A 20,892-nucleotide genomic window follows, 5' to 3' on the forward strand; every position below is an offset into this window, starting at 1 on the left:
TTGGTCTGAGGATGGAATCCTGAAGACAGGGCTCTATTAATATTTAGTGTTTTACAAAAATGCCTCCAAAATCGGGAAATGTACTGAGTCCTCTATCAGATATTATGGTATGTGGAAGTCCATGGAGACGGAAGATATGATCAATGAATATTTGACTTAGTTCTTGAGAAGTAGGTAGCCTTTTCAGGGCAGTGAAATGAGCCATCTTCGTGAAAGAATCCACCGTGACCATGATGACCCGGTTTCCTGCTGATGGTGGGAGTGAACACATAAAATCAGTAGAGATGGTATGCCATGGGGCCGGTGGAACAGGCAAAGGCTGTAGTAATCCTGCCGGTCTGGTATAGGGTATCTTGATTTGGGCACATATGGGACAGGCCTGAACGTATCTTTCCACATCCAGCTTCCAGGTAGGCCACCAGAAAAATCGTGAAAGAAGTTCTTGTGTGGCCTTGATGCCTCTATGACCAGCTACAGGTGAATCATGGCACATTTGTAATGCCTTTTCTTGCACCTTGTTAGTAGGGAGGAATATCAGGTTTTGATAATAAAAATATCCTTGTTTCTTATGTATTAATGGTCTTAGTTCTTCAATGTCGTGGTCCGATAGGTTGGCGTATTCCAGTTGTACTTCTTCCAGGAAAGACTGAGCCACTCCAATGATCTTGCGGGGTTCCAGAAGATACTGAGATGAGGAAGGAGTACACTCTGGATATCGGCGAGACACAGCATCAGCCAGAATGTTTTGAGATCCAGGAATATATGTAATGAAAAAATCGTACTGACTGAAGAAAAAGGCCCAGCGGGCCTGACGACTATTCTGGCATACAAAATTTCGTAAACATTGTAGGTTACGGTGGTCTGTCCTCACCTCAAATGGTTCCTTGGAACCCATCAGAAACTGTCTCCACTCAAGGCAGGCTGTTTTCAGAGCCAATAATTCCCTTTCCAGTACAGAATAGTGTTGTTCAGCTGTGGAAAGGATATGAGACAAGTAGAAAACAGGATGTTCAAGACCATCATCCTCTTGTCGTTGGAGTAAGACAGCTCCGATGGCTCTCTCCGAAGCTTCAGTTACGACTATAAATTGTTTGGTGGTATCTGGATGTCTCAAGATGGGGGCTTGGGTGAAGACTCTCTTTAATTCTTGAAAGGCTGCTTCAGCCGCCTCAGTCCAGACAAACCCTTTCTTTAAATTTTCCTTTTTTAAGGTGTGAGTTATGTGGCTAGTCAGTCTGGCAAAGTCTAGAATGAATTGTCGATAGAAGTTTGCTAACCCTAGGAAACATTGTGTTTCTTTTATGGAAGAAGAAAAAGGCCACTCTAGGATAGCTTGTACCTTTTCTTGATCCATAGCTATGCCGGTGGGACTTAAATGATAGCCCACATATTTGACTTCCGTCATGTCGAACTCACATTTTTCTGGTTTGCAAAATAGTTGATGAGCACGAAGTCTTTGAAGAACTTGTTTCACATGGGAAGAATGGAGTTCAGGATTTCTAGAATAAATAAGAATATCATCTAGGTAGATCACGACTGTCTGATTCAGAAGGTCTGAAAACACTGAGTCCATAAATCTCTGGAAGATTGCGGGGGCGTTAGTGAGACCAAACGGCATAACCCTATATTCAAAATGGCCAAATGGAGTCCTGAAAGCTGTCTTCCATTCGTCGCCTTCTTTTATGCGTAAAAGGTGGTAAGCTCCTCGTAAATCTAATTTAGTAAAACGTTGAGCCCCTCTGATAGCTTCTAGTATGTCCCTGATGAGAGGCAAAGGATAACGATCTTTAATTGTTATTTTATTCAGACCTCGAAAATCCAGGCAAGGACGAAGATCCTTTGTCTTCTTGGGCACAAAAAAGAGAGGAGCCCCAGCCGGAGATGACGATGGAACAATAAGACCACTCTGTATATTTTCGTCCAGATACTCTTTTAGAACTTCCCTTTCGGGTTCCGTGAGAGAGTACATCCTCCCAAAAGGAACAATTGTGCCGGGTTCCAATGGAATAGCACAATCATATTCTCGATGTGGAGGTAGCACAGGTTTCGACGTTTTTTGGAAAACATCCTGAAACTCCAAATAGTGGTCTGGGACCCCTTGGACCGTATTAATGGACATACCAGTGGCACCTTCAGTATCTAAGGATCTTTTCGGAGACCAATACTTGTCGGAAGTAAAACAGTTCTCATGACAAAATTGCGAAGACAAAGAAACTGTCCGGGTTACCCAATTTATATACGGGTTATGTCTGATGAACCACGGAATTCCAAGAATGATGGTGTGGTTGGGGGACGTGATAAGATCGAAGGAAATGTGTTCTTGATGGTTTCCCACCTGTAGACTTAACATCAGGGTAGTGGTGTCTACAGGACCTGAGGATATCAAGGATCCATCCACGGTGTGTACCTGTTCGGGTACTTCTTTTGCTTGTGTAGGAACTTGGTGAGCAGCAGCCCACGTCTTGTCCATGTATATACCACTAGCACCACAATCTAGTAATGCCATAGTCTTTTCTTGACGACCGTCAGGAAGTTGTAACAGGACAGGAAAAATGAACAAGGCGGTTGTATTGTCATTAAAGGAGCTGATGGAAGGTATAGCTGTAGATCCCGTCCCCTCCCTTCTTACAGAGGACGGGAGGTGGCGTTTCCCGAAGGCCTGGGCGGACGTACAGGACAGGTACGAAGCATGTGACCAGCAGAACCACAGTACAGGCACAACCCTCTCTTGCGTCTGTCTTCTCGTTCACTAGCAGAGAGCGGACCTCGGGTAGTATCCACCTGCATGGGTTCCCCTTCGATGTCTCTAGCAGGAGTGCGAGGTTCCTCGGAATGCTGCAGGCAAGCTCGTGAGCTACTTGGCTGGGAAAACCCTCTACTCCTTTTCTTTTCCGATCTCCGTTCCTGAAGACGATATTCGATGGACAGTGCTTGATCCATCAGGCCACGAAACTCTTCCGCTCTGGTAGAATGTACTAGTTCATCCTTTATTTCTTCTTTGAGTCCTCTACGAAATAAAGTTACCAGAGTACGTTCCACCCAAGTGGTCTCTGCCGCCAGCTGACGAAAACGGGTTATATATTGCAGGACGTCTTGCGAGCCTTGTTGGATGTCACATAGGGCTTCTTCAGCAGAGGCTTCCAATCCAGGACGGCTAAACATCTGTTTGAAGCGACTCACAAAGGTGGAATAGTCCGACAATACAGGGTCGTTGGAGGACACCATCGGGGTTGCCCAGGCCAAGGCTGGACCGGATAAGGCACTGATAAGATAACCCACCTTGGTCCTGTCGTGGGAGAATTGGGTAGGTCGGAAGGCGAAGTACACTGTTAATGCATCCAGGAACTCGCGAAGCTTGGTTGGTTCACCAGAGAAACAAGGGGTAGAAGCGGAGATAGTTGGAACATCACTGGTGCGGAGAGCCAAAGCCTGTCGTAACGCAGCATTTTCATTGCGTAGTTGTTGCAATTCCTGAGCTTGTTGCTGAATCGTGGTCAAAAGAGATTGTTCCGGATCTGCAGCAGCCGCCACTGAGTCATCCATGGTGTTTGAGGACGTCGGAATGGTTAGGCGCTGCAATCTGTCACGACTCACGTGCTGCTTGCGCCTGAAATTTGCAGATCTGGTGGCGTGGATCTTCAATGTTCGACTTTGGCCCAAAAAGGGGCGACTCTTTCTGGTAGCCACGGTGCTGTAGGCAATGGAGACGCCAAGAACAGACCGTGCCCTTCAGAAAATAGCACCAGAGGGAAAAAAAACCTTAGAAAAAGGGGAAAAACCTCCAAACAGGAAGATTCCTGGAAAAAACAAGAACAAACAAACAGGAATCCAAAAGGAGCAAAAGTCAGGAAACACAGAATGCTGAAATCCAGAACCAAAAGGTGAGGAAATCAGGAGCGAAGACACTAACTGAGCAGAAAGTGTTGCAGCGCAAAGAAAGAGGAAAACACAGCCCTTATAAACTAAAAAACAGGAAGTGACCCACAGGAAGTAAAAGGACACCATCTTAGACAGGGAAACAACACATAGAACAGAATAGAACAGGAACCATAGAGAATAGGGAACAAGGAATGCTGGGAAAGAACAGGAATCTGGGAAGGGGGAAAAGACATAAAGAAAGGCACAACAAAAGACTGCAGAAAAGAAGAAAAAGAAGAAAAAAGGGAAAGAAACGAAAAAACAGGTAAGAGGGGTCATAGACCCCTAGTATGGTGGAAAGCAGAAGGTAGAACGAGGCCCCATGCAAGTCTGGGGCCTCGAAATGCGCAGGAGAGGCTGGGGGCGCGTTGCGTCCTAGCAACGCGGTGCGCGGCCAGAGCCGAACCCCCGGCTTGAGTCGAGCTCTCGGCTCGCGCCTCACCGCGCGGCGCGACAGTAGGTCTGCTGTGGCTGCCTGAGGGGAACCGACTGTCCAGAGGTCCCCGATGGTCCGGGCTGGTCATCAGGTTCTAGGTCGACAGAGCTGCTGTCATCACTGGGGGCCTGTTCTGGGGGTGGGATGGACATTTCTGGACCCTCCGGGCCGGTGTGTTGGCGTTCGGGCCCTGCAGGGGTAAAAGAGTATGGTTATTGCTTCTGTGTGTGCCATGGCGTGCGAATTGTGGGTGCCCTTGTCCCCCAGTGCTGGCATTCCCTTGTGGGAGGAGTTGTGAGGGTGGTTTGGGGGGGGGGGATGGGTATATGCAGTGGTCATGCTTAGGTGATGGGTGAAGACATGGAACTCCCTCCCCATCCACCTCCGGACAACGCAAGACCATCTCGCCTTCAGGAAGCAACTCAAGACCTGGCTGTTCGAGCAGTAGCGTTCCCCCCCCCCAGCGCCTTGAGACCCTCCGGGTGAGCAGTGCGCTATACAAATGCCTTTGATTGATTGATTGATTGTCCATGGTTTGTGTTGCCATTCAGGGGTTGGTGTTGGTTTGGGTGGGTTGTGCTGGTGAGACATTAGCAGGGAGGATATGTGCTGGGGGTTTGGGGGTGAGGGTGGGGGTTGGCATGCTGGTGGTTGGGGGGGGGGGAAGTAGTTGAGATTAGACTTACCAGAGTCCATTCCTCCGCCTACTCCAGTGAGGCCCTCAGGATGCAGGATGTTCAAGACCTCTTGCTCCCATGCTGTGAATTCGGGTGGAGTGGGTGGGGGTCCGCCGCCAGTCTTCTGCACAGCGATGTTGTGTCTTGACACCATCGCCCGCACCTTCCCCCGTAGGTCGTTCCAGCGCTTTCGGATGTCTTCCCGATTTCTGGGATGCTGTCCCACAGCGTTGACCCTGTCGACGATCCTTTGCCATAGCTCCGCCTTCCTGGCTATTGTGGTGTGCTGCACCTGTGTGCCGAAGAGCTGGGGCTCTACCCTAATTATTTCCTCCACCATGACCCTGAGTTCTTGGTCCGAGAACCTAGGGTGTCTTTGGGGTGCCATGGGGTGGTGTGGATGAGGTGTGGGGTGGTGTTTGTGGTGATGAGTGAAAGTGGTGTGTGGTGTTTTGTGCGTAGATGTAGTGTGGGGGATGATGTTGGGTTCCTGTGTGTGTTGTGGTTTGCGTTCCCTGTGCTGTCTCTCTGTGTATTGCGCCCTGTCTCTGAATTTCGATTTGTGGGGGTTTGTGGGGGATGTGGGTGTGTGTTTTATATCGTATTGATTGTGTGGGAGTGGTGTTTGTATGTGTATCAGGTGTGTGTATTTTGAATTATCCAATGTGGCTGTGTTTTGTAAAGGTGTGTGTATTTTGACCGCGGCGGTGTGTACCGCCAATGGGATACCGCGGTTGAAAGACCGCCGCGTGGATTCGTGGGTCGTAATGGCATGGGCGTATTTCTGTTGGCGTGACAGTGGAGGTTTGGTAATCTCCAGTTTATCGCTGACCGCTGATGTGGAGGTCAGGTTTTTGGCGGTTTGGCAGTTGTGGGTCAGAATGACCCTGGCGGGTTACCGCGGCCCCGGCGATGTTATGGCGGTCTTCTGACCGGCGGTAACTGCCTTTTACCGCCAGGGTCAGAATGACCCCCAATATGTTCTATTTTAATAATGAGATATTTGAACAGCAATGCGGGACAGCAATGGGAACATGTTTCGCTCCTAGTTACGCCAACCTATTTATGGGATGGTGGGAGGGACAGATCTTAAATAATTTCCGGTTAGATAAATGGAATAAGTGTATCGTCATGTGGCTTAGGTACATAGATGACATTTTTGTAATATGGAGAGGAGATGTAACCACTGCTAATAATTTTATAAAGGAAATCAACATTAATGAATGTAATCTGAAATTTACTGGTAAAGTTGAAACACAAGAAATTGAATTCCTTGATGTTAAAGTAAGTACAGTTGACAACAAAATGGAGACAACAGTATTCAGAAAACCCACTGCTGGGAATAGTATTTTACATGCCAGGAGTCATCACCCACAACCTTTGAAAGACAATATCCCCTTTGGAGAGTTGTTAAGAGCAAAAAGTATTTGCAGTAGGGAAAATTAATATCTAGAGGTCCAGGAAGACATGATTGAGAGATTGAGAGAGAGGGGATATTCTAGTGAAATTTTAGAAAAAAATGCTAGAAGAGTTGAATCTCGCCCAAGGGACAGACTATTGTTTTCTACAGACATGAATGTCAACGTATCGAACAAAAAGAAAAATGCCAAACAAAAGGACACAGGAAGTGTGAGATTTATAACCACTTTTAATATTGCTCATGTACAAATGAGAAGATTGTTACAGAAACATTGGCACATGTTAAAAAGTGATCCCGTCATAGGTGATGAATTAAAGAACAGGCCAGTGATAACTTATAAGAAAGGGACGTTCATGAGAGATATACTAGTGAGAAGTGTTTCGAGACAACGTAAAACTCCCAAAAACAGTTGGTTTAATTTACAAGATGGGTTTTATAAATGAACCAAATGCAAGGCATGCAAGAATGGTGAAAATATTAAAACCATTGTGCAAGGACATAGAATAGTACATACCATTAAAGGAAGATACGATTGTAAGAGTAAGTATGTTGTTTACATTTTGAAGTGCAGGTGTTCCAAATTATATGTAGGGAGTACCAAACTGCAAGTACATAAAAGGATAATACAACATCTAAGAGTGATCCTCAATAAGGATGATTCCTACCCAGTTGCACGACACATACATGAGTTTCATGGAGGACGAGTAGAAGATGTGAAGTACAGTGTAATAAATGGGATAAAAAAAGATATTCGCAGAAGTGACAGGGAGAAGAATCTGAGAAAGTTAGAGTCTAGCTACATACTGGTACTAGATACTATAGAACCACATGGGTTAAATTCTAGTGAGGAATTATATATACACTTGAATTAATGTTTTTTTTTAAAATAATTATGCATCTGTTTACAAGATTTTCATAAAAAATATAGAGTTGTGGGTATTTGTATATTGTGATGAAGATGGATTATATGAGGATGGCCTGCATATAGGAATAGTTGTATTTTACATATACATTGTAACCATTTAAGTGTTCATTTTAGGAAGAAAGAATAGGCAGACCTTGATTTACATCTTCGGGTCATTAACATTTGAAGTATTTCATTGATATTTAAAAGAAAGTTGAGTAACAAGGATGCCATTATATCAAGTATATAATTGCAAAATTATTCTATTTTTTGGGGGGCGGGGAGTCATGCCCAAGTATTCTAGTTGAGCCATTAATGATTTGGTAATTATTGGATTTCATTATTTTTTCCTTCCTGTCGCCAATGTGACAAGTACATAATGAAAGTTTATTTGATCAAATATGAAACTCTTAGAGAGCTATTGAATGTAAAGAAAATGTGCAAAATAACACATCTTTTCAAATTTAAACTAATGTTTTCACATAATAAATTTAGGCTTGGCGGGGATTGTCACAGTTATTGTCTTTTTATTAATTGCTTTTTTATTTATTGTGTTTTTTTTATTTACTGTGTTTTTGTAGTGAATTTATTGGTACATGTTGTTTTCATGATCACATGGTATATAAAGAGGGCCAAAATGGTGGCCCGCAGGTTGACGAAGGCGGCAACGCCGAAACACATTCCTGTTTTAAGTAATAAAACTTTTCGTTCATTCACTTGTGGAGTGCTGCCTGCCTTAAAAATCATTAAGGAAGTGTTGTATATATATATATATATATATATATATATATATATATATATATATATATATATGTATTTTATTTCCATGATTAATTAAATTCTTAGCAAAAAACACATTGCACAAAAAATACTCCAAACTACTACAGACTAGGATCCACGCATATGCCTTGCAGAACATATTTGTAACACGTTACATAAGTTCTCTAAAACCTTTTCAAGTATAAAATCACAGTGTGATGCTAGATAGCTTGAATTCAATAAATTATAACACAACAAAGTTTTACAAAGACTGGTTAAAACATTGAAAGTGTCTTCTGAGAGAATAATAAAATCACCATAAAGTGCTAGTTATCGGGTGCTATAAAATTAGATATTCATAGAATTATAGCAGCCTTTGCTAAACATACTACAACACTGTACACCTTCAGAATCATACCTGAGCACAACAAAAGGAAGCTGTTGGAATGTCATAGGCAGCCTGTGAGAGTCTTAGCGTGTATAGTCACAAATCTCATCAGTTCACAATTTATCTGCTGGTCAGCCAGGTCAAAAACATAACTGCCGGCTGACAAGAGCGAACATGCATTACAAAAGCAGGTTTCAACAATTGTAGCCATGCTTTTAGAGCCGGTCAGATGCAAATCAAATGAATGATGTCCTCAGTCACAGCATCACACAGTCTACATGACTTCCCCCGACCATTCTTCCATACTAGCTGGACCGCCAGTGATGGCAGGGACCCTAATCGAAGGGCAAGCAATTGGTGCTTCAGATGAACCGGGTATGTAGCATTCAAATACTGTGCTGGTACTAGTATGCTATAATTATGCATAACCATCCAGGCATGCAACCGAGCCACAAATTTACACTTTTCATCCAACAAAGATTGCAACTTAGCTACTCCGTTCAGGGCATAACATAAAAGGGGGTATGATAGATTAGAGTTCCACAGGTATGTCTCTTAAAGGGAGCATTGAAGATATCCAATATATGCTGAGTTTGGATCTTTAGCCACAGTACTCCATAGTGCACCAATTAATGGGCTTGTATGATTTCATGTAAGTTTGAACAAGAACTTAATCGTATGAAACTTCCTTATCATCTGCTGCTGCTCAAGGCCAAATTCTAGTCTGACTTGTGATGGTGATGCACGTTGCAGTAGGCAAAAGACTTGCTTGTGGGTTTTAACTTGCAATTAGCAATGTCGCACTCCCATACTTTAATGTTGGAAGAAATTTCACAGACATAACAGACATTAAGGGACATATTTATACTCTGTTTGCGTCGTTTTTTTTTACGCAAATTCGACGCAAAACGAACCCCATATTTATATTCTGGCGTTAGACGCGTCTGCGCCAAAGTTCATGAAGTTTGCGTCATTTTTTAGCGTGGACACCTACTTTGCGTTAATGATATGCAAGGTAGGCGTTCCCTTCTAAAAAATGACTCAGAGGCATGTGCACCGTATTTACACTCCCGGGCTAAAATGACGCCCGGGAGTGGGCGGGTCAAAAAAAATGATGTCCAGCCGCTTTTGTGGCGTTTTTTAGCGCCTCGTCAGGGTAGGCGTTAAGGGACCTGTGGGCTCGGAAGGAGCCCAGAGGTGCCCTCCCATGCCCCCAGGGACACCCCCTGTCACCCTTGCCCACCCCAGGAGGACACCCAAGGATGGAGGGACCCATCCTAGGGAACTTAAGGTAAGTTCAGGTAAGTTTTTTTGTTTTTTTTTGTGGCATAGGGGGGCCTGATTTGTGCCCCCCTACATGCCACTATGCCCAATGACCATGCCCAGGGGACATAAGTCCCCTGGGCCTGGCCATTGGGCAAGGGGGCATGACTCCTGTCTTTGCTAAGACAGGAGTCATTTCAATGGGGGTTGGGAGTCAAAACAAATGGCTCAAATCGGGTTGAGGCGAAAATTTTGCCTCAGCCTGACTTGCCCCATTTTTTGACGCCCAAGCTCCATATTCCCCTACGCCGGCGCTGCCTGGTGTAAGTCTTTTTTTTTTTACGCACACCAGGCCGCTCCACCGGCTAACGCCGGCTAACGTCATTGAATAAATACGGCGCCCGCATGGCGCTTCAGAATGGCGTTAGCCGGCGTTAGATTTTTTGACGCACAACTGCGTTGACGCAGTTGTGCGTCGAAAAGTATAAATATGGCCCTAAGGGTTCAAAAGAAGGCCCCTTCAACTTTTGTGAGAGGGCACAGAAGGCAAATGTCAGAGATTTACATTTCTGTATAGTATATTGTTTGTGCACTGAAAATATCAGTTTGTTGTCTACGTTGAGGCCCAAGTATTTGTAATGATTGACTTCTTCTAACACCGCATTGACTGAGCACTGTAAACCCACACTTGTGTGATTCAAGAGAACAATGTCATCCGCATACAAAATGTGTGACATAAGCAGGGTTTCCAACCTTGGTCACTGTGAACTGATCTCATCCAGCTTTGGAGACAAGTCGGACATAAAAAGATTAAACAGGTGCGGGGTCAGAACAAACCCTTGTTTGAGACCAGTGTTTGTTGCGATTTTCCTTGATAACTTTGTACCGTTTGTGAGCTTGATCTAGACCCATGTTTTTTCATATAGGCTTTCTATGCCTCGTAGGATTCTGTCATGCAGGCCCCAGCTTCTCAACTTACCCCAAAGGAGGGTTCTGTCCACACAATCAAAGGCGCTTTTAAAATCTATAAAACATAGATGCAGTTTTTTCTTAAGGCGCCTTGATTTAATACATTGATCATGATGTCGTAGCCCTTCCAAAAGCCAGTTTGATTCAGAGAGACAAAATTGACAGAGATTGACCATTCAACCAGATCGTCTAAAATCAGAGAGGCATAACACTTAGCTTCGGAGTCAATTAGACCAATCAATCTATAAGTAGCCAGGTTTAATCAGTCCCCCTTTGTATATTGGATTAATGATGGAACATCTCTGTTAGACCTGACAGCCTTAGGGTGGCCATCTCTAACTTTTTGCCTGCCTCCCTACACTTTTTAGATACTGTTTTTGCTGGTTTTAAGACTCTGAACACTTTACCACTGCTAACCAGTGCTAAAGTGCATATGCTCTCTCCCTTTAAACCTGGTAACATTTGAACATACCCAATTGGATAATTTAATCTACTTATAAGTCTCTAGTAAAGTATGCTATATGTGCCCAGGGCCTGTAGAATAAATGCTACTAGTGGGCCTGTAGCACTGATTGTGCAACCCACTTAACCTTGTCTCAGGCCTGCCATTGCAATGCCTGTGTGTGCAGTTTCACTGCCAGTTCGACTTGGCATTTAAAAGTACTTGCCAAGCCTAAAACTCTCCTTTTTCTACATGTAAGTCACCCCTAAGGTATGCCCTAGGTAACCCAAAGGGCAGGGTGCTGTGTAGGCAAAAGGCAGGACATGTACCTGTGTAGTTTACATGTCCTGGTAGTGTAAAACTCCTAAATTAGTTTTTACACTGCTGTGATAGGCTGACATTAGGGCTGCCCTCATATATTGTTTGAGTGGTAGCTGCTGATCTGAAAGGAGTAGAAAGGTATATTAGTATAATAGAATATTTAGGGGGTCATTACAACCCTGGTGGTCAAAGACCGCCAGGGTTGTTTTGGCGGATTTCACCACCAGCAGGCTGGCGGTGAAATCCCTGGTATTACGGCCGCGGTGGAAGCACCGCGGTCGCACCCCCGGGACCGGGACCACTTTAGTCCCGGCGGGAGTAATCCTCCAGGGCAGCGCTGCTTGCAGCGCTGCCCAGGGGATTATGAGTCACTCTCCCGCAGCCTTTTCATGGCGGATTGCACCGCCATGAAAAGACTGGCGGAAAGGGGAGTCACGGGGCCCCTGGCATGAGCAGTGCAGGGGCCCCCTACCACGGCCTGTGCAGCTTTTCACTGTCTGCTATTCAACTGCACAGCCGGCTCCTGTGTTGCGGCCGAGATCCCTGCTGGGCTGGTGGGCAGAAACCAGGTTTCCACCCGACGGCCCCACGGGGATCCCCTGATGGCCGCGGCAGGAGTGCGGCCGCGGCGGGAGTGTGCCCGCATTGCCGGCCGCCCGGCGGTCAGACCTTGGCGGGCGACTGAATGGTGATACAAAATCCTGCTAACTGGTGAAGTTGGATTTAATATCACTATTTTTGAAATGCCACTTTTAGAAAGTGAGTATTTCACTGCACTTAAATCCTTCTGTGCCTTACAATCCATGTCTGGCTGGTTTTAGTTGATAGCTCCCTTGTACATTCACTCAGACACACCTCAAACACAGGATACTCAGCCTCACTTGCATACATCTGCATTTTGAATGGGTCTCCCTGGGCTGGGAGGGTGGAGGGCCTGACACTTATATGACAAAGGGCTGTAGCCTGCCCTCACACAAAGGACTGCCACACACCCTACTGAGACCTGGCAGACAGGATTGAACTGATAGGGTACTTTGTGCACTTCTAAGCCACTCTTTGAATTCTCCCCCACTTCAAAGGCGCATTTGGGTATTTAAACAGAGCCTCTGACCCTACCAACTCAGACACTTCCTGGAGAAGAGAACCTGAACCAGAACCTGCACCCTGCCAAGAAGACCTGCCTGGCTGCCCAAAGGACTCATCTGTCTGCTTTCTGTGAAGGACTGCTGCCTTGCTGAGGCGTAAGTGAGACGTCTTCTTGCCATGCCTGCTCTTTGCTTATAGGGAGGTGCCCCAAAAGGGTTGGGGTTCAGCCCCTTTAAACGTCTCCATGGTCATCCTGTCAGGGGACCGCTAAGCATAGTAAGAGAGGGCTGGGACAATGCTTCCAAGACCCCTCCCCATGATGTGGTCAGCTACATGCTGGCCCTCCACAACCAAACCCAACGCTACTGGAAGCAGGCCGAAAGTAACCTTGAGGCCAGTCAAGAGGTAATGAATGAGTGGTATGATCAGAAGGCCACTCTGTTCGAGTTCTCACCTGGAGACAAGGTTTGGGTAATGGAGCCAGTAGAGCGTAGAGCTCTCCAGGACCGCTGGTATGGCCTATTTGAAATCAAGGAGCGGAGGGGGGAGGCCACTTATGTAGTGGACCTCAAGACCCCTAGACACCCCCTAAGGGTTCTCCATCACAACCGACTCAAGCCTCATTTTGAGAGGTCTGAGGTCAGTATGCTCCTTGTGACAGATGAGGGCATGGAAGACGAGAGTGAACCTCTCCCCGACCTCCTGTCGGCTAAATTTGACACACAGCCCACTGGGTCGACGCACAGCCGAGCTGGAACGAAACAGCCCGACTTCCAGAGAGTAATCGACGCAGAGCCTGCCGTGCGGTAGCAATTTCAACGCAACGCCCACCGGATCGACACAGCCCCTGTGACCTCATCCTGTCAGCACTGGAAATACACGCATCATCCACGGGCATCCGCAACCCGAAGAGGATCCGTGACAGAGTGCCAGAAATTGAGGCACAGCCGTCCCTGCGTAAACTAAACAACGCATCGCCCTGTCCGGCTCGAGAAATCGACGCACACCCCCTTATTTTCCATGCATCTCCTCCTCTGCAGTTCTTTGCGGAGATTTTGAATGCAAACCAGGTACTTTGTGCTTGAAAGAGACATTTATTGCTTTTTAAAGACTTCCGCTACAGCTATTACGACCCACAGCTCGCAATCCACCATAATCCAGACACCCACACAAGTCCGCCACACCAAAGGTCAGTGATAAACTGGCGATAACAAAACCGACACTGTCACACCAACAGGAATACGTCCACCCTATCACGACCCATGAATCAATGCAGCGGTCTTTCAACCACGGTATTCCATTGGCAGTACACACCGCTGCGCTCAAAATACACACACATTTACAAAACACAACTACATTGGACAATTCGAAATACACACACCCGATACACATACACACACCACTCCCACACACCCAATCCAATATAAAACACACACCCACATCACCCACAAACCCTTACTACCAACATTTCAAAAGAAGGCCAGAGAGAAACACCACCAGAAACAACACTAGCATCCACAGACACACAACATCACCATTCACACAACATCCACGCACCTCAAACAACACACAACAACACATCACAACACACACCACCTCACACATCACCCGCACCACATCATGGCACCTCAACGACACCCCAGGTTCTCTGAGGAGGAGCTCAGGGTCATGGTGGAGGAAATCGTCCGGGTAGAGTCACAGCTATTCGGATCACAGGTGCAGTACACCTCCATGGTAAGCAAGATGGAGCTATGGCGCAGAATCGTCGACAGGGTCAATGCAGTGGGACAGCATCCAAGAACTAGGGATGACATCAGGAAGAGGTGGAACGACCTACGGGTTAAGGTGCGTTCCGTGGTCTCCAGACACCAGATTGCAGTATAGAGGACTGGCGGTGGACCCCCACAACTAACAACATGGGAGGAGCAAATCTTTGCAATACTGCATCCTGAGGGCCTCGCAGGAGTAGCTGAAGGAATGGACTCTGGTAAGTCAACTCTTAACTATTATATCCCCCACCCTACCTGCATGCCATCACATACCCCCACCCTCACCCTCACCACCAATACTCCAACATCTCACATATGTCCCACTATCACAACCCACCCATCCCAACACCAAGCCCTGCATGCAACACCAAAGCATGGACAACCATCACCAAGCATGTCCACTACAGATATCCACACAGATCTCAAACCAAATATCACACAAGGATCTAGACAAGAATGCAAGCACTGGAGTACAGGGTCACTCACCCATTGCACACAATGGCACACACAGATGCAATAATCATGTCTTTACACCCATGTAGGACTCCTACTCAACGTCACCAGACAGGAGGTTCCAGACATATCCAGTCCCCCCACAGAAGAGGCCCACAGTGATGACAGCAGCTCTGCACAACTGGATCAAGATGACCAGCCCAACCCATCAGGGACCTCGGGACAGTCGGTTCCACTGACACTGGCACAAGATACCACAGAGCCTCCCCCCTCAGGAAACACCAGCACAGCATCCACCCAGCGGGCCCATCCCTTTGTCCCCAGGACACGTCAAGCAGCAGTGTGTCCACCACTACAGGGAACCCAGGCAACCTCACAAACCCAAGAAAATCAGGGACCTGGGGGCAATGGCAGTGGGCACACGGTTCAGGGGACAGAGGCACAGGATTACAGGGGAACTGGGAGGACTGCTGTGCGACAGGGGGAGGACAGGCCCAGGGAACCCACTCTCCACGAGGCCCTCTCCAAAATCATGGGAGCTTACCATCATTCCCAGGAGACGATGGCAACGGTACTGGCCAACTTTCAGGAGACCCAACGGCTGCAGGAGGAACACTATCTGGGGATCAGGGAGGGACTGAAGTCCAATAACACCACCCTTGTCACCATTGTAGGGTGCTGCAGGACCTTGTCAACACCAGTAGGGACACTGTGGCACAACAAGGGGCCCCTGACACTAGCCTGGATGATGAACAGCCCTCCACTTCCGCCGGCGCCAGTAGACAGGAGGCACCACCACAGGTCCACAACACCAGCACCCCAACCCCGGCAGATGGAGAGCCACCCTGCTAATGGAACCTGAGATCCAGGAACAAGACAGAGAACATTGCCAAGACCCCCGCCAGGAAATGAGACCCCCCTAAATGTCACCCTTCTGTCCCACTTTGTCACCCTGTCCATCCTTCAACTGCCCTTGCTCCATTTCCTATGCCCCTTTGGACAATGCACATGTGAAACAAATAGACTGGAATCTGCCATGGACATTCCTCCGCCATCACCCATGCCCATTTTACAACCCCCCCACTTATTTGCACAGAAATAAACATACATCAATCACAAATCAATCTGGAGTCAGTCTGTGCTTTCACAAATGTGTAATTGCAATAAGTATGGAATATAGCAATGTCAATTTAATTGTCCACATACTAATGAAACACAGCTGTAGGGCTGGAGGAAATATAGCAGAGGTCACAAAGTGGGACCCACATCTGTTAAATGGAAAGGCAAAGTGACAAGTCAGGGTCCATACACTGAGGGAAAATGACAGACTTATGATAGTATGAGATGTGTGAGGCAGTGACATCTTCTTACCTGTGTCTCACTGGAAGTATTGCTGGATAAGGTTGTTTCTGTTGTCGATATCCTCTTCTTCTGCCTCCTCTTCTTCACTGTCCAGAGGCTCCACAGCTGCCACAAGACCTCCAGTTGGACCATCCTCCTGCAGAAAAGGCACCTGTCGTCGCAAAGCCAGGTTGGGCAGCATACAGCAGGCCGCGATGATCTGGCACACCTTCTTTGGTGAGTAGTAGAGAGAACCATCTGTCATATGGAGGCACCGGAACCTGGCCTTCAGGAGGCCGAAGGTCCATTTGATCACCCTCCTAGTTCGCCCATGCGCCTCATTGTAGCATTCCTCTGCCCTTGTCCTGGGATTCCTCAATGGGGTCAGTAGCCATGACAGGTTGGGGTACACAGAGTCACCTGCAAATTTCGAGGGACAACTGTTAGAAACACACTAACCCGTAGGGACAACCCTATACCCAGACAACTATTCACACTGTATAGGGTCCTTGTCCTCACCTATTAGCCACACACGGTGCCTCTGGAGTTTCCCCATCACATAAGGGATGCTGCTATTCCTCAAAATGTAAGCATCATGCACTGAGCCAGAAAATTTGGCATTGACATGGGAGATGTACTGGTCGGCCAAACACACCATCTGCACATTCATCGAATGGTAGTTCTTCCGGTTTCTGTACACCTGTTCACTCCTGCGTGGGGGTACCAAGGCCACATGTGTCCCATCAATGGCACCTATGATGTTGGGAATGTCTCCCAGGACATAGAAGTCACCTTTCACTGTAGGCAAATCCTCCACCTGAGGGTAAACGATGCAGCTGCACATGTGTTTCAGCAGGGCAGACAACACTCTGGACATCACGTTAGAGAACATTGACTGGGACATCCCTGATGCAATGGCCATTGTTGTTTGAAAAGACCCACTTGCCAGGAAATGGAGTACTGACAGGACCTGCACTAGAGGGGGGGATCCCTGTGGGATGGTGGATAGCTGACATCTGGTCTGGCTCTAACTGGGCACACAGTTCATGGATTGTTGCATGATCAAGTCTGTAGGTGACTATTACGTGTCTCTCTTCCATTATCAACAGGTCCACCAGCGGTCTGTACACCGGAGGATGCCGCCATCTCATCACCTGCCCCAGCGGACGTGCCCTATGGAGGAGAACAGCAAGCAGAGAGTCAGCCAACACTAAGGTATCACAAAATGTCATTTGCACACATTTATTAATCCGCAATGTGCCTGTTACTGTGTGTATGCAAGGCCTAGTTAGGTAAGACGCAGTTAATATTAATGGCATGTGGCCCCCTGAAATGGCGGCTGCCTGACCTGTAAGGTGAGACAAGGGGATATGAGGTAACTGCGCTGGCGTTCTACACCGTCGCGGTCGAAGACTGTGGCACAATCCTGCATTGGTTTACATTGAACCCTTTAGGTCCCAGGAGCCAATGACGATGCACGCCGGCGGTGACGGTACACACCGCCGCGGACGTGACCACCATTTTCTGTCTGTTCACTCACTTGATACCTGACCTTCAACAGGAGAGGACCTACACTGCAAGAGCTGCTGAGACCTCAGTCTGGAAGCGACGATGGCTCATGTGTCTGGGGAAAGGGCCCCTGCCTTCACTTCCGAGGAGTTGGCGAAACTAGTGGATGGGGTCCTCCCCCAGTACACACAACTGTACGGTCCTCAGACAAACAGATGAGTACACTGTGAGCATGCTGCATGGGCAATGCCTGTTTGGAGAGGGGTGGATGTAAGAAGGAAGGAGGTAAAGTGTGGCGTGCATGAAACAACGGTGAGTGCATGTGACACATGGCAAGGGTAGGGATGGGGCCAATTACTGTGACGGTGCAGTTGGTAATAAGTTTCTCTTCCCCCTGTACAAATTATGTAGGTCAGCGCCCACCAGAAAAAAGATATTTGGCGTGCCATCGCCAAGGACATCCGGACCCTAGGGGATACATTGTGGGGACTGAGGCCTGCATGAGCGGACGGTGAGTGTATGTGCATCAGGGCAAGTGGGAACGTGGGCCAAAGAGTATGACGGTCTGGACAGGCAAAGATTTTCCTTTTCCCCTGTACTATTCCTCTAGGTCAGCGCCCAACAGAAGAAGGACATTTGGCATGCCATCGCCAAGGACGTCCGGACCCTGAGGGTCCACCACAGACGGAGAACCCACTGCCGAAAAAGATGGGAGGACCTTTGCCACTGGAGCAAGCAGAGACCCAGCTGGGGATGACCTCTCAACGTGGGAGGGTTGCTCATCGCACCATGACCCCCTGATGTTCCGGATCCTGGCGGTGGTGTATCCGGAGTTGGATGCGTGCTTGAGGGCATCACAGCAGCCACAAGGGGGTGAGTACAGTCACATTCATCTGACTCTGCGCGCATTACGAGGTGTCTGGGTGTGGGCAGTGGGTTCCCTAGGCCAGGGCAACCTTGGTAGGCAAGGTCCCTTGTGAGGCAGGTTCAGTGGAACCCCAACCACACTAGTGGTTAGTGCCATCTACACCAGGCTACTGTGACTTCCATGTGTGCAGCAATCGGGCTTAGGCCTTGTACCCCATGGGCATGTGAATAATCTAGGAACTATAAGTGCATGGCGTAGTGCAGAGCGCTGCTGTGTCTGTAGTGTCCGCCATCGGTAGTGGTGTTGCATGCACTGAACATGTCTTTCTTCTGTCCCCCCCCCTTTTTGTGGTCTCCCTGTTCTTGTGTGCAATAGCATCATCAGGCGGAGGAGCAGTGGCACCGGAGCAGGAGGGAGCTGCATCCCACTTGGCCCTGGAGGGCGAAACAACAGAGTCTGAAGCCACCAGTGGGACAGAAGGCGAGGGGAGATCCACGGCGGAGACAGGAGGTGACAGCAGTGACAGCGACTCCTCCTCTGATGGGAGCTCCCTTGGGGTCGCGGGCCCCCCTGTGTCCCCGCATCAACAGGTACAGCCGCCACCCCCCCTACTAGCACCGCCCTCCCAGCAGCCCCTCAGCGTGTGTCCCGTGGCCGCTCACCCAGGAGGGTGGGCATCTCCTTTGCCTCAGGCACCTCAGGCCCTGCCCCAGTCAGCCCTGCTACCCTCAGTGAGGAGGCTATTGACCTCCTGAGATCCCTCACTGTTGGGCAGTCTACCATTGTGAATGCCTTCCAGGGTTTTGAGAGGCAGTTGCAACAAACAAATGCATACCTGGAGGGTATTCATTCTGGCCAGGCAGCCCAACAGAGAGCATTTCAGGCTCTGGCCTCAGCACTGATGGCAGCCATTGTCCCTGTGTCCAGCCTCCCCCCTCAAACTTCCTCCACCCAGACCCAATCCCCTGTACCTCAGCCTATCCCAAGCACACCATCAGACCAGCATGCACACACCCCAACACACAAAAATGGCTCAGGCAAACATAAGCACCACACATCCCACAGGCACTCACACAAGCATCATACCCATGCAGACATACCAACATCCACTGCCTCCACTGTGTCCCCCTCCTCCATGTCTCCCTCCTCCCTCCCAGTCTCGTCTCCACTCCCACCTGCATGCACTACATCTTCAGCCACTACCTCCATCACCAGCATGCCCATCACCACACACCGCTCACATGCACTCACCACCCCCACTACCATTCACACATCCCCTATGTCCTCTCCCAGTGTGTCAGTGAGCCCTCCTCCCAAAGTATACAAACGCAGGCACACACCCACCCAACAGCTATCCACCTCACAACAGCCTCCGGCCCATGCACCTTCACCCAAATTCAGCAGACGTACACCTCCTACAACCACTACCTCTTCCTCCACTCCCAAACCCCCTCCATCTACCCATCCCGGTGTGTCTAAAAAACTTCTCCTGGCTAATTTTGACCTCTTCCCTACACCTCCCCCCCGTCCGTCCCCTAGGGCCAGGCTTTCGAGGTCCCAACCCAGCAGCTCAGCCACCACATCCCCAGCCACAGTGGTGCCAGCAACTGCGGGCTATTGGAGTGCGCCAACCATCAGGGCTGTCAGTGTGCCACTTAGCGAGGGCAAGGACATTCCACCACCTGCCAAGCTAAAAACGTTGCCCACATCCCGGAGGGAGAAGCAGAAAACACCTGCCATCAAGGCGTCAGGGAAAACTAAAGGTGATAGTGGCAAGACAGCTGTGCCACCATCATAGTTTGGGAAGGGCCAGAAACTGAAGGGCAGGTCAGGAAAGGGCATGGTGGTACCAACTGAGGAACCAGTGTCACACCTTCTTTTCATGTGGACACCAACCTGTATGGCAGAGAAGACGGCCACCTGCACCGCCACCTGCACCGCCTCCTGCACCGCCACAGACCCTGCCACCAGCACCGCTGTCACAGACCCCGCGGCCAGCACCGCTGCCACAGAGCCCGCTGCAAGCACCGCTGCCACAGAGGCCGCTGCAAGCACCGCTGCCACAGAGCCCGCCGCCAGCACCTCTGCCACAGAACCCGCCGCAAGCACCGCTGCCACAGAGGGCGCTACAAGCACCGCTGCCACAGAGGCCGCCGCCAGCACCGCTGCCGCAGAGCCCGCTGCCAGCACCGCTGCCACAGAGCCCTCAACCAGCAGCGTTGCCACAGAGCCCGCCGCCAGCACCGCCTCCACAGAGCCCGCCACAAGCACCGCCACGACTGACACCGCCGCTGCGACTGACACCGCCGCAAGCACCTCGAGCTGCCCCGCAACACCCTGAGCCAATGGCACCACCGCAGATATGACTG

This window comes from Pleurodeles waltl, chromosome 3_1 (genome assembly GCF_031143425.1).
Source record: "Pleurodeles waltl isolate 20211129_DDA chromosome 3_1, aPleWal1.hap1.20221129, whole genome shotgun sequence".
Classification (NCBI taxonomy): Eukaryota; Metazoa; Chordata; class Amphibia; order Caudata; family Salamandridae; genus Pleurodeles; species Pleurodeles waltl.